Genomic DNA, 15891 nt, shown 5'->3' with positions numbered 1-15891 from the left:
GACAGAACACCACCCAACAGCTCCCCTCTCCTGTGACACCCCTGCCCCCCAGGCAGCCCCCTGGCAGTCTCCCTCAATACCAGTGCAATTCATGTCTGCAGCTCACCTGTGTTAGGGAGAATTCCCAATATGTGCTAATTTCCCATACCTTTTGAGACCCCCAGCAACTTTTCTGGATTGCTGGGATTTGATTTTTTTACCTGGAAAGAGTGTGAGCCTTTTTTCCCACTCTTTCATGTATTTTGAGGTGTGTTTTACTTTTGTGTTCTTTGGTTACAGAGTTTTTATAACACTCCATAGGCATCATCTTTCAGACTCCCCAAGGTTTAAATGCCTTCTGTGGGACTGACTACCGTCTCCGAGAGCATGTAAAGTTAAATTGACTTTACTAGTCTCTTTAAATTTACTGACCCAGCACACACTATCTTCTATAGAGTGCTGGAAGGGTTGCCTAGCTTCCCCTAAGTCAAAACACTCATGCAAAACACTCATGCAACACTAAAATGTTACCCTTTCCTACTTTGAATGTCTGGTGGCAGTGCTTTAGATGAAACTACCATGTTTTTTCCCGACAGCTAACAACGGTAGCTAAAAATTGGGTCAGCCATGTTTTTCAATATGGCGCCCAAGACCTATCTGTAAAAAGAGACTCTGGTCATCTTTATCTGCCATTTCTTTTAGGAAAGGTCCTTCTTGTGTTTGTTTCTGCGCGCCAAACCAGGTTTGGTCCCTTTGTTCATTGGCCTTTGGCGGGCTTCAGTGCTGAAGCCCTCTTCTGGTGCCTGAGTGTCTGGGGTGGACAGGATGTGAGGGAGGTTCCCGAAACTCCCTGTGCTTAGTCTCCTAGGAGACCTCAATGCACTCTGGTGTGATTGGCCGGCTGGCTGTCCGGCAAGGACAGCCACCCTGCTGTGTGAGTAAGAGCCAGGCTGCAATGAATGGGGGAAAACTGTTTAAAAGCAGGTCTCTGGGACTTGGAAAGCATAGTCGACCACTGGAACAAAAGAACTGAAGACGAGCTGAAGGAAGAGGACTGCTGCAACTCCTGGATGACTGGTGAAGCCCTGCTGCAGGTCCAAATTGCCTGAAACTCCATCGACAGAGAAGCCCTTCAAGGTTAACTTCTTCCCTTGAGTTTGGTGGGAACAACCAACTCGCAAGCCACCTGGACACCATCCCCATCTGGTCGAATTTTCATCAGAGTGCTGTTGAAAACCGGATAGCCAGAGGGAAGGAAACCAGCTCATGGACTTTAAGGCACTCACACCATAAACCGAGACTTGCTAAAGCTTTTGGCCTCATCACTGGGCAGTGCAGAAACCTCCCAACGTCCTCCTTCTTCTCCCCACGGCTGAAGCACAGGAACAGCGAGATCTGCTCGAACTGCCAGGAACAACTGTCTCAGCTACATGTCATGATGCCGACCCCCGGGCATCCGGATCAAGCCCATCAGCCCCGGGAGCAGGCATCCAGACATTTACAAAAACCCCAGCAGCCCCAGCTAAGGGCTGTCTGGGTTCAGTACTGGTGCCGTAGGCACCAGGCTCATAATAAAAATCAGTCCTGGCGCCATAGGCGCCAGGCTCATAGACATTACTTACCTCATGCAGACCATGCTGCAAATAAATCCAAGCCAACGTGAGGCCTGGATGAGACTATTTTACTACAGGGACTATTTCTTTTACTCGGGTGTGGTCCTGGGGAACTTCTTTCCTGGGACTACTTTGGAGGTTATTTAAACCACACCCGAACAGCAGCACATGCTTAGTGTTATTCTGCATCCAGCAGCGTGACTCTCACCGTGCCTGCAGCCAGCATCCAGTCTTCTGCCATGCTTGCATGCCTGCAGCCAGCATCCAGTCTTCTGCCACGCCCGCCTCGAATCCGGAGGTCCTAGAATAAAGAGGAAGAAAAGGACAAGGTTAGAAAATTAACTTATTTCAAATTCCTCACCTGATTCTGGATCCATTTCATCTCCCGACCTGGAAAGTACATCAGTCCCGCACGCGTCGCTTCTCCAGCTCCAGCACGGCGCCATACTCACCAGTTCTCACAGCATCTATCGATCCGGCACTGTCTCCATCATTTCTTCGCCGTACTCCGGCACCTAGGGGCACAAGAATAACAAGGTGAGCCAAGGGAATCAACAAATACCTCTTACCACCATAGACTTACCTGATTTACCACCGGCGGTATTATTCTCCATATCTTCATATGCTGCATCTGTAAAGAGGGAGAAAAACAACACGTTAAGGCATGCAATAGTTACCGGACAGCGTTGGGTAACACAGACTCTTACCTGAATGCCAGCAGCAGCTACGAGACCTTCTTCTCACGAACTCAGTTGTAATTTAAGGAAGGAAGGGGACAAGAGTGAACATCGGGCACATTGAACTCTTTGAACTTGATACTTACCAATCCCGCCTGGGACTTCAGAGTCAATGCTTACCGGAACTCTCCCAACGCCTTCAAACCAGTGAAGTAACTGGTATCTACGCACCCCTGCAAGACACGCAGGATGGAGAGCTCATCTTTTACAAACAGAAGGAAAATACTTCTTCGGGTCCAACAGACAAGACTAGGCGGGCCAGTCCAGACAGTCATCTCTGCACTACGCATCACGTTGACGGTGACCGCAGCTGTCCGGGTCCGATCGACACCCTTGTGGGGTCCAGGTGAGCGTAACAGAACACGAAGCCTTTCTAAAAATACCCACACGGGTGTTATGGAAACCTCGGAAACTGACCAACTGGCCCAATTATTGGGGGAATTTAGGGCAGAAGTACATGCCGCTCACCAAGAGACTAATGCCCTCTGGAGAGAACTGATTGTCTCAAAGGAGCCCACTGATGATCTGGCTAGGCAACTACTGCAAAACCAAGCTGGGCAAACGCCCCTACCTGGATATGGGGGAAAACCAACCCCCGTTTCATCAAGCAATCCTGTGCAAGTGGTTTTACCAGGAAATATTCCATTAGCTCCACCCGAACACTTTGCTGGGGACCCCAAAAGGTTCGCCGTGTTTATGAACCAATGCCGCTTGCACTTTTTATGCAGACCGGGAGCCTTTCCAAATGACCAAGCCAAAGTAGCCTTTGTATTGTCATATCTTATTGGCAGCGCAGCGGTTTGGTCCATTCCGTTAGTCAACCAGGATGATCCTCTTCTCCGGGATTTTCAGGGTTTTCAAAGGAGCATGGAAAAACTATTCGCCAGACACTCACAGGGTCAAGCCCTGGACAACAAACTTTTATCCTTATGACAGGGTAACCAGGATCTGCTAACCTATATTGCAACCTTCAATAGGTTGGTGGTGGAAACCGGGTGGCTGGAGGAAAAACGAATTACATTGTTTCATCGTGGACTTCGGGGAGAAATTAAAGACGTCTTGACTCAAGTTGTGAACCCACCTCAGGATTGCACAGAATTTATAGACTTAGTGGTCCAGCTAGACCACCGACTTCAGAACCGAAAGACTGATCGAGCTAAGTTCGAGAATCGGCTATTGGTTAAACCCAACGTTGCCCCCAAAGGAACAGATGCATCTGAACCTATGCAGATCGGGGAGGTTAAAGGACCCTTAACTCAAAAGGAAAGAGAAAGAAGACGACAGATGCAGTTGTGTCTGTACTGTGGAACCTCAGGACATTTTCTACGGGATTGCCCTACAAAACCACCCAAGAAGGTGGTAGGAGTTGCTGATAAAAGCCACATAGAGCCTGATTCGGGAAACGACCATGCCAGACAAGCTTAGAGGTCTGCTTGTCGAGCTTAAAGAAGGACACTCAGACCTCGCATCTGATCATCCCAATGGTACTACTTGATCCCAGGCAGCCATCACGTATGCACGCAGTAAGGGCATACATAGATAGCGGGGCCGTAGGAAACTATATGGACCACAAATTGGTGTCAAGGATGAATCTACCTCTTTGCAAAAAGACCACTTCGGATGTCATCACCACAGTTGATGGAACTGAGATTGCCTCGGGCCTGTAACTCATTCCACTACAGAGATGACACTGTTGAGTCAAGATGGGCATCGAGAGACTATTGTGTTTGATATAATCAAAGCCCCACAGTTCCAGATAATACTGGGGATGCCATGGTTGGAAACACATAATCCTTGTATAGAATGGCGAGAGAAGAGAATAACCTTCCCGGATTCTGCACACACCTGTTACCCGGAGAAAACTTTGAACAAAGGCCTGGCTACAGTCGTTAACCCAATCGTGCAGTTACCGCAGGAATACCAAGAATTTCAGGATGTTTTTCAAAAAGAACAGGCCAATACATTACCTCCTCACAGATCATACGATTGTCAAATCGACCTCCTACCCGGTGCACAACCCCCATGCAGTAGAATCTTCACCCTCACGGAACCTGAAAATCTTCACCTACGGCAATACTTGGACCAATACCTTTCTAATGGCTTTATTCGTCCTTCCAAGTCCCCTGCATCCTCAGCTTTATTCTTCGTGCCAAAAAAGGAAGGTGACCTTAGAACGTGCATAGATTACCGCGCATTAAATCAGATTACGGTAAAAAAACGATACCCATTGCCTCTGATCCCCGAATTAGTAGACCAAGTAAAGGATGCTTGTATCTACACTAAGTTAGATCTCCGAGGGGCATATCATCTGGTACGTGTCAAGAAAGGCGACGAATGGAAGGCTGCCTTTCGCACCAAGTACGGATTATTCGAATATCAGGTGATGCCCTTCGGGTTGTGCAATGCACCAGCAGCCTTCCAGTATTTTATGAACGATGTCCTTCATGAACTCATTGACGTCTGTGTCGTTGTATACATAGATGATATTGTAGTGTACTCCTCCTCAGAATCAGACCATGTTAAGCACGTGCGTGCAGTCCTTTAGAAACTACGCCAGCACAAGTTATATGCAAAATTGGAAAAATGTGTTTTTCATGCTACAGAAGTTGAATTTCTTGGATTTATCCTGACTCCAAAGGAAGTCCGAATGGACTCTCGAAAGGTGGACGCAATTCTCAAGTGGACATCACCCAGTTCAGTCAAAGGGGTACAAAGCATGCTCGGATTTGCTCATTCTACCGCAGATTCATTCCGGACTTCTCCCATGTTGTACACCCCATCACAGCACTTTTGCGAAAAAACAAACGCTTCTTGTGGACCGAAGAGGCTGAAAAGCCCTTCCAAGAGCTGAAAGCGAAATTCACATCAGCACCTGTCTTAAGGCATCCACACCCTGAGCTTCCATACATAGTAGAAACTGATGCATCCAGTTTAGCCATGGGAGCTGTCCTGTCCCAGAAGGATCCTGAAACCGGTCAACTTCACCCAGTATCGTTTTGGTCCAGAAAGTTCTCAGCACCTGAGTTAAACTATGCGATTACCGATAAAGAGCTATTAGCTATCAAATCCGCCTTTAAGGCTTGGCGGCACTACCTTCTTGGTGCCAGGCATACCATTACCGTAATCACTGATCACCGGAACCTGCAGTATTTAAAAACAGCCAAAACCCAATCATCGCGACAACTTCGATGGGCATTGTTCTTTGCTGAATTCGATTTCGTGATCACTTATCGACCAGGCCGCAAAAATGGCAAAGCAGATGCCTTATCCCGAATAGGGATGGGAGAAGCATATGCAAACCTGGAACCAGTGCCAATAATTCCCGAGCAAATAATTCTTGGCATAACTACTCAACAGACACTAGAAGATATTCATTCAAAAATCCAACAACTCTTCGATTCAGCAACCCTGCAGGACTGGGTAAAGAAAGGCCCGGACTACTCAGTCGTCAATGACCTACCTTACTATCAAGGACGACTATTTCTACCACACAAGGAAATACAAGAACTAGTCATCTCCAATTACCATGACACCCTGATGGAAGGGCACCCAGGTATCGCAAAAACTGAAGCGAAAATTAAGAGACAGTTCTGGTGGGCCACTTGGCGAAAAGACTTAAAGTCATTTGTGATGTCTTGTGGCATTTGCGCCCAAAACAAAAGTCAGAAGAAAAAACCTGCTGGCCTTTTACAACCTTTGGATATTCCACCTACATCATGGCACACCTTGTCTTTAGACTTTATTACAGATCTACCTCCATGTAATGGATTTAACACCATCCTAGTTATTGTGGATCTTTTTTCCAAGATGGCCCACTTTATTCCTTTAAAAGGATTACCTTCCGCTTCAATTTTGGCCAAGGAGTTCCTCGAAAACATTGTTCGAATACACGGATTTCCTTCCGTATTGGTCTCTGACCGAGGCAGTCAATTCATTTCACAGTTTTGGAAGAAATGTTGTCAATTGGCGCAAATCGACGTGAGGTTATCAACCAGTCACCATCCCCAGACCGATGGTCAGACGGAGAGGACCAACCAGACCCTTGAACAGTACCTACGTTGCATGCTGCACCAGACCGAAAGCAATTGGAAGGATATTTTATGGATTTCCGAATATGCATACAATAACTCAGTACATTCTGGAACCGGACAAATCCCCTTCTATACCATATATGGACATCACCCTCGAACCTCAGAACCCGATTCACCTCAGCAATTAGAAATGCCTGCAGTTAGTCATTTACACTCTACTATTACACAAGCCTTTAAGGAGGCAACAGAACATTTGAAACAAGCGAAAGAGAAATATAAGAAAAATGCTGATCAACATAGAAGCGATGCTCCACGATATCAGATTGTGGATCAAGTTTGGCTGGCTACAAAACACATACCTCTAAAAGGAACTCGGACTTTTAATCCTAGGTATTTGGGACCTTACACTATTAAGGCCATTATCAACCCGGTGGCCGTCAAGTTGTAATTACCCTCTAATATGCGGATCCATCCTGTCTTTCATGTTTCACTTCTGAAACCAGTTCAACCCGGGACAAGCCTTGCCAAACCACCTGACCCCATCCTAATAGATGGAGAACCTGAATTCGAGGTAAAGAATATCCTGGACTCTTAGTTGGTTAAATCAAGACTTTTTTATTTATCCAGTCTTCTGCCACGCCCGCATGCCTGCAGCCAGCATCCAGTCTTCTGCCACGCCCACCTCGAATCCGGAGCTCGTAGAATAAAGAGGAAGAAAAGGACAAGGTTAGAAAACAAACTTATTTCAAATTCCTCACCTGATTCTGGATCCATTTCATCTCCCGACCTGGAAAGTACATCAGTCCTGCACGCGTCGCTTCGCCAGACCCAGCACGGCGCCATACTCACCAGTTCTCACAGCATCTTTCGATCCGGCACTGTCTCCATCATTTCTTCGCCGTACTCCGGCACCTAGGGGCCCAAGAATAACAAGGTGAGCCAAGGGAATCAACAAATACCTCTTACCACCATAGACTTACCTGATTTACCGGCGGTATTATTCTCCATATCTTCATATGCCGCATCTGTAAAGAGGGAGAAAAACAATACCTTAACGCATGCAATAGTTACCAGACAGCGTTGGGTAACAGAGACTCTTACCTGAACGCCAGCAACAGCTACGAGACCTTCTTCTCACGAACTCAGTTGCAACTTAAGGAAGGAAGGGGACAAGAGTGAACATCGGGCACATTGAACTCTTTGAACTTGATACTTACCAATCCCGCCAGGGACCTCAGAGTCAATGCTTACCGGAACTCTCCCAATGCCTTCAAACCAGTGAAGTAACTGGTATCTACGCACCCCTGCAAGACATGCAGGATGGAGAGCTCATCTTTTACAAACATAAGGAAAATACTTCTTCGGGTCCAACAGACAAGACTAGGCGGGCCAGTCCAGACAGTCATCTCTGCATTACGCATCATGTTGACAGAGACCGCAGCTGTCCGGGTCCGATCGACACCCCTGTGGGGTCCAGGTGAGCGTAACACTACAGCTCTTCTTCATTGACAAGGTACTGTGCAAATGTGGTCCGGAAATCTTTTCGGCCATCGAGAAAGTGTGCGAAAATGTCCTCAAATATGAAGGCTTGTCCTTCCCTTAACATTCGTCAAACATTTCGCCTAGCCAAATTCTTCTGATCTCCGTGGCAAACACTTAATCATTATCTACCAGAACTGTGCTATCCTATACAAAAGACTCTGAACCATTGACCTTGGCCGAGGCCTATTGAGAAGAATTGCTGGTTGTATTTAACTGAACCCCTTTGCCGTGCCTATGAATGTTTTTGGGCTGTCTATTCTTATAACCTTGTCTTTGTACCCCTTTTATTAATTATCTGAAGTGCCATTTTGCTCCCACTTCAGGGGAGCTAAACTTGTTCATGTATTTACCGGTTGTGTAATTGTGGTTTATTAGTGTGTGACATTGAGCCGCTTATGCTAGTGTAATGTTTTCTAACTTATTGAGTAAATAAATGTATATTTTTTTACCAAAAAAACCTTGAGTAAGTGTATATTTGAATCACTGTATTTGTTGGTCCTTTGTGTAACTTGGTTTACTGCTCACTTAAACTCTTGAGATAAGTCTGGCTGCTCAGCCATCGCTACCACTTTACTGTGTAGTACAGGCTTGTACCAAAGGTGAAATTGTACTTACACTTGTAGTCCTAACTGCCTGTAACATTCCCAAAGGGTACTGCAGGTGATTCCGCCTAACACTGATGTACTGCAGTGAGGATAAAGTATACTTGTTACATTTAGAGTTCTACTTTTACCTTTGTTCAAATAATCCTCCTAAGGCTAAGCAACACTAGTAAAGCAATTGTTTTATCATGACTGACATGGAAAGCTACAGACAGGAGACCCTAGTGACTTTAACTGTTGATCAATTGAGAGATATGTGTAAAGCTAGGTATTTCACTGTGAAAGGCAAAAAGGTTGAATTGATTGAAAAGTTGTTAGAATACCAAAGTCTGAGGAATCGGTCTGAAACCCCCACACCTGCAGCAAATGTGGAAAATGTTGATGAGGATGATAATATGGCAGAGCCCAGCTCTAATATTGTGGATGAGTTAGATGAGGCAGAAGAGTCTCAGAATGTAGGACCAGTCTTACCTCTACCTGCTCTTTGGCCTCAACCTTTGACCACAGGGACCCCATCAGGTCCAAGCCTATGTCCTAAATTTGTCTCTTTGGAAAAACTGAGACTTGAGTTAGAATTTAAAAGAATCCAAGCTCAAACTGAAAGCAAGCATCACGAGCTTAGACTCAGAGAAATGGAATTGAATCATGCACTTTCTCTCCCAGAGTCCTCTAGGTCTTCCAGTCCTAAGAGGCCTTGCATGCCCAAAGAAGCAGTAAGTATGTATGAGGTTAAGCTTGATATTTTGGATTGGTTGGCTGCTCTTGAATATAACCATGGGATTCAAGACATTACAGGGAATCAGTTGATTCCTTGGCTTTTTTCTGTTGCATCTGATGTGGTAATGGAGTTGGGGGATATAGACAGAAAGGAGTATGAAACTGTGAAGCTAGCTTTGATAGCTAGATTTGGGAAGACCCCTTCTAATTATCTTAGGTTTAGAACCCTCAAAAAGCATGATGGTACCCCTTGGGTTACCTGGGTGACTGAATGTTTGAAAAACCTAGATGGATGGGTTAAGGGTTACTGAGTGAACACTTATGAAGGTATGAGAAATCTGTTTATGTTGGAATCTATTTATTATGCCTGCTCTCCTGAGCTGAGACAGCACTTGGTTAACTGTAAGGAAATTGATCCCAAGAAGTTAGCAAGGGCTGCTGACTTGTGGGCTGCCAACAGAGCTACTCACAAGGATTCTGGGGTAACTCAGAAGAAGGAAGGGCCGAAGCAGCACAAGAAAGACACCAAAGAGAATTCTGATACTTCCACTCCAAAAGAGGGCCACAAACATAACAAGGGTAAGCCACAAGGGAAACTGAATCAGGCTAGTGTACCTCCTGGTGACAAACCGGAAGGAGGTCAGAACAAACCCCCCTTCATAAAGACATTTAGTAAATGTTATGCTTGTGGGTCAACTGACCATGTGAAAGGGGATCACAGATGTAAGGGTAATCCTTAAGGGATCCAGACTGTCTCCTTAGTGTAAGAAGATTCAATTCAACACTACAGCTAAGTCAATGCCTAGTCTGGGATACTGAATGGAAACCCTTATTGATATATCTTTATGTCCAGTTCATGAGTTCTGGATGACTACCCCTATATAACACCTCTCTCTTAGAATCCCCCTGACCCTACTGAGCCAAGAAGTAGTTCTGTTTTGCAAGTTTAAAAGGTTTATTTGAGAAATAAGACAAAATATAGATAACACGCTTTTATAATAAATTAATAATCGATATTGCCCTTATAAATATAATGTTAATCAACAATGGGTAATCTGACACTAGCACACTTCTTTATAATCAATGAGGAGTTAGTATAGGATGAATCAAGTAGCAAAAATACTTTTTTGATTTCAAGGGAAAAGCAATGAGGAATAAAATGCAGTACAGAAATACTTGAGATGATTTTAGCAAAAGATAATATAATCACTTTTTCTCTGGCAATTCACCCTCCTCCCCTATGCAATGTAAGACATGGAAGTAGATGGAAAGAGGAGCACACAGTTCTCAGGAATGCAATGAAATACAATACGAAATTCAGTTCCCCCCCAGCAAGCTTAGAGAAAACCGGTATGAGTTTTAAAACACAGGCCCAAGTGCTTTGAATGTGGTGGCAATGAAGTGAGAAATATGCTGAAAATGCTTTTAATTCCCTTTAGGAGGTTCAGGGTGAGTGAGAGATACTTGGGATGAGTTCAGGCTCACTTTAGCAATGATTCAGAGATGGTGATTAAGAGGCAAACAAATTTTTAGCAAGGAAAGAAATGACTGCTGATGGTTACACGTGGCTGGATTTTTAACCAAATCGCGGTAAAATTTGCGACTGCGTGAATCGTGATTACGGCAAAAGTATAAGGAGTAGCAAGTCGGTTCTAGGTTCGTTGGAAAGCTGAGATTCTAAGCTTTCAGAGTTAAATTTCGTTCCTATCCCAAACGGTTCCAGAGATACGGACGATTAAATAAAGGTTGTTTTTAGGATTTAAAGTAAACTCAAAATAACAGGTGACAGCTTGCAGCTTCAGAATTGACAGGTGAGAGTTGTGCAGCTTTACAAATGACAGATGACACGATTTCTAGGAGGCTGTTCTACTTAGGTTAAAATAGTTTGGATTAGATTATTTTAACTAAGAGATTGGTTCTGCACAGTTCTGCTAGGTACTCACAATATAAATTTGAAATAGGCCTCGCCACAGATCTGGTCAGGTTTTGGACTGGACTCCGGTTCTGGTCTCGGCACTTCACATTGATCTGGGTCAGCTCTCTGGTTCTGCTCAGAGCGGTCTGGGTCACTCTGGATCTCTGGTCTGGTCTGTCCGGATACAGCGGTCTCTGCACGGCTCCTGGATCTCTGCACTGGTCCTGGCAAAAGTTTTTGGCAAGGGATTCAAGCAGCTCGCCCGGCTGTGAGTAGCTTGCAATGATTTGAGGCCTGCTGCAGAGAACTCAATTCTCCCCTCTCCCATTATTGGGGGAAGGAAATGTGAGTCAGAGTGATGCTGTAGGTTTTATGGGTCAGAGGATCCTCCCCTGGTCAGTTTGCCCACAAATCTATATTTGATTCAAATACATCCTTCCCAGATATACAATTTGTTGAAATTACATGTGCACATTATGATCTTCCTGGGGGCTTGCATTCAAAAATGACAACATTTTGCACTTTTTAACTGGTTTTGAAATATCAGACATTTACCCAAATTTACACACATGTGCGCAAGGAGTATGGACATTAATTGATGAAGTGTCAGATTTTTGACATGCAGACATTTGGAGTGAGACCCTATTTTCCGCTAGCAACCCCCCAGAATACACCACAGGGTCCTAACGCATCTCAAAATGTTCACAGAAAAATAAAAAAAATAATGATATTACTTATATAATTCTGACAAGTTCGCACTTTGAGTTATCTATCTTTTTAAAATTATGCCCTGGTCAAAAAGGGGTGTGGCTTCCCACATCACAGGGTGAAATAACTGGTTTATCCACTTCCCCCAAGCTCAGCTGCTAGCAGAGGCATGCCCCTCCCAGTTTCCCCTAAGAGGAAGCCACTTTACGGCTCCCCAATATAACATTTGCCTGAGTCCACGACAGGCCTTTGTTCAACTCCCTGTAGTCCCCAGCTGCTCCACCCCTAATCTAATCAACAGGGCCATGTGACCTCAGGATGCAGCCAGGCCTGGCAGCCAGGCCTGGGAACACAGCTGTTGATCCAGTATTAACTCCTGTCGGGGGTAGTTGTCAGGCTGAATTCAGTTTCATTAAGCCTGGTTTCAGCTAAATGTCACTTTTTGTTCCCAGTTTTCTACATTCAAATCAAACTGACAATTTTTACCTATACATTAAATAATTACTTCCTTCAAGTCATTTCAGAATATGGTTTTACATTGTATCCACCTCTTAGCAAGTCTTTCCTTGGTCTGGTTTTGTTTCATTTGTTCAGTTTTACACAAAAGTCTGGTGGTTTTAAAACGCCGGCTTTCTGATAGTGGTGAGTACTGGTAATGCAACCATTTTTGGGATTAAGAAAATGAATTCCCCACAAGAAGGTTGTATCTTTGGAGTGGTCTCGTGCCAACTGCGCTGTTCTCCTATTCTGGCGTGAATGTGGGCGGCGATAGCTCATCCCCACATCCACCCAGTCTATTGATTTAGTTTGTTCTGGGATAGAATAATGGGCGGCGACAGCTCATCCCCACATCTACCCAGTCTATTAATTCAACATGGGTCAAAACCCATGACATTAGCCTTCTCCCCAGTGGATGAAGTACCAGAGGCAAGTGGAATCTTTCACTTACTGGCTGATCAACCCTTGATCTCAGCCAGTGTGTCTTTAGTATCCCTGGGTCTGTGGGAAAAACAGAATTTAGATGTGTATAACTCTATTCCAGACGATACTAAAGAGTATTACAAAGACAGTGTTCTTGTGAATGGTCAGGAGACCCCTGCCATCAGAGACAGTGGGGCCAGCATAAGTGTAGTTGATGAATCATTTTCCAAGGAAGAGGATGTTGCTAAGGCACCAAAATTTCTAACTAAGCTAGCTGGAGGCCCTGTCCAAATGCTTCCACAGTTACCAGCTCTCATCCAGTGCAATGCCATGACTGTCAAGATACCTGTAAGTGTGCACAGTGAAGTACCCTGGAGAGTCCTGTTGGGGAATGACTTAAACACTCTTGGAGTTGTACCAAGCATCCCCAGGCCTCCCAGCAAAAGGAAACAGGAACAGACTAGGAAGGCCAGAGAGAGTACCGTAAGGGGCTCTCCAGAGGAGATTATAGAGGAAACTATAACTCCCAGTCCACAGGACTTACTGACTGCAATTTCTAAGTAGAAGGAGGAAAAGGGGCAACCTAAAACCTCCAGGAAGAAACCAGCCAGCACTCCTGTGCTACCAACCAGGACACCTTCGGGAGGAATGTCCAAAGTCACACCTGTGACTCCTCCACCAGCTGAGGCTGAGTGTGTGGTACAACCTTGTGTGGTTGAATCAGCTGCTGAGGACTCAGAGCTGGAATAGGACCTTACTCCTGTTAGAGATCTGGATCCTGCAGACCATCCTGAGCTGCAGTCTTTACTGGCAGAAGGTGGATCCTGTAGGGCAGACTTCAGCAGAGGTCAAAGAGAGTGCCCTACTCTTGAAGGTCTTCACCAACATGCAGCTTCCCAGCTGGATGGGCAAGAGCAAGGCAAGCATAGGTTGTACTGGGAAGATGGCCTCTTCTACAGTGAACCGACTGAGTCTATCCAAGGGGACTAGAGAAGACTTGCAGTGCCTCTTGAAAGCAGACTCCAGTTCCTACAGTTAGCCCATGAGATACCTTTGGCTGGTCACTTAGGTTTTAAGAAGAAGAAGACCAAGGAAAGGCTCTCTTTACATTTATCCTGGCCTAAGTTGGGGTCTGATGTAGATAAGTACTGTGGGAGCTGTCACACTTGACAAACCTCTGGCAAGTGTGCAGCCAAGAATGTGGCACCCTTGGTGCCTCTCCCAGTGGTGGGAGTTCCTTTTGAGAGGGTAAGAATCGACATTGTTAGTCCCTTAGACCCTCCCACATCTTCAGGAAACAGGTTTATCCTGGTTGTAGTAGACCATCCTACTACGTATCCTGAAGCAATACCTATGGGAACTGTTACAGCTGAGTCTGTGGCTAAGGCCTTACTTGGTATTTTTACCAGGGTAGGTTTTCCTGAGGAAGTTATCTCTGACAGGGTGTCCAATTGTATGTCCCACTGCATGCAGGCAATGTGGAAAAACTGTGGAGTAACTTACAAGTTCTCAACTGCCTACCATCCTGAGACAAATGGATTGGTAGAGAGGTTCAACCGTACAATGAAGAGCATGATAGGTGCTTTAGAGGAACCCCTTAGAAGAAAGTCGGTACTTCTACTGACATGCCTTCTCTTTGCTTATAGAGAAGTCCCTCAGGAGGGAGTTGGATTTAGTCCCTTTGAACTTCTCTATGGCCATCCAGTCAGAGGTCCATTGGCCCTGATCAAGGAGGGGTTGGAGAGTGTTCCTTCCCCCAAGCCAGTCAGAGTGACTGACTATGTGATAGGTCTACATGGTTGAGTTTGCTCAAGACCAGCTTGTACTAGTTATGGTGCCAACAAGGCAGAGGGCCTTGCAGGACAAATGGATAGGACCCTTCAAGGTTGTGGGCAAACATGGAGAGATGAACTATTTGGTGGATTTAGGCAGACCTAAGGAGGCTCCCATAGTCTTTCACACCAACCGTTTAAAGGCTTATGTCTCGAGACCAGAATTGATAACTATGGGACCATAGCTTCTCCCTTGAATATGATCTCCTCTCCAAAATTTGCTAAAAAGGTTAGATAGAATGAGGAGTGCACTCAAGCCTTTGAAAGCCTGAAGAAAGCCCTTTGTCAATCTCCAGTCCTAAGGGCTCCTGATTATCACCAACCCTTCATTGTGCAGACAGATTATTCCAATATAGGTATAGGTGCAGTCCTTAGTCAACTGGATCAGAAAGGTAGGGAGCACCCCATTTGCTTCATCAGTAGGAAACTGAAGGAACCAGAAACAAAGTGGGCAACCATAGAGCGTGAATGTTTTGCCATTGTGTGGAGTTTGAAGAAGTTTAGACCATACTTGTATGGATCTACTTTTGTGATTCAAACAAACTTACCACCAACCCTTGAGATGGTTAATGCAAATGAAAGGGGAGAACCCAAAACTTCTGAGATGGTCAATCTGCCTGCAATGGTTTGATTTTACCATTGAGCATAGAGCAGGATGTCACCACCAAAATGCTGATGGTCTCCCTAGGATGTTTATAACCGACTAGAGGTACAGATTCATCCAGGAGTGGATTAAATCCTACTGTCCCTTAGTCTGGGGGGGCGAGTGTTAGGGAGAATTCTCATAAATGGCTGATTTCCCATACCTAAAGAGTCACCCAGCAGCTTTGCTGAATTTCTAGGGTTTATTATTTTCACCTGGTAAGAGTGTGAGGCTTTTGCCCCACTCTTACATGTGTTTTGCCGTGTGTGTTTTCACTTTTTGTGTGATCCTGAGCACTGGAGCCTCACCTACTCCATGTGCACCACTTTTGTGTGTTACACAGCACCTTCAGTGCAGTGACACATGGTTGTCTTTGAGACGTCCCACTGACTCCATTTTTTCTGGGGCTGACTACTGTCCCCCAGAAACAAGTAAAGTTGCCATTAACTTTATATAGTCACTTTAAACCACAGACCCAGTACACCCCATTTTACATGGAGTATTGGAAAGGGTTAACTCTTATCCCTTTTTGTCTGTACCTCTTGGAGCCTTGTTTTGCTCCCTTGACATTAAGACTTGGCTGGTGGCAGTGGTAACTACCCTAACTTTTCTACCACGATTATATTATATAACCGTGGTATTGGTTCAGGC

The sequence above is a fragment of the Ambystoma mexicanum genome, chromosome 7q (genome assembly GCF_040938575.1).
Source record: "Ambystoma mexicanum isolate Mex_15411 chromosome 7q, UKY_AmexF1_1, whole genome shotgun sequence".
Lineage (NCBI taxonomy): Eukaryota > Metazoa > Chordata > Amphibia > Caudata > Ambystomatidae > Ambystoma > Ambystoma mexicanum.
The sequence above is the reverse complement of the archived record's forward strand: the minus strand, read 5'-3'. Positions refer to the sequence as shown.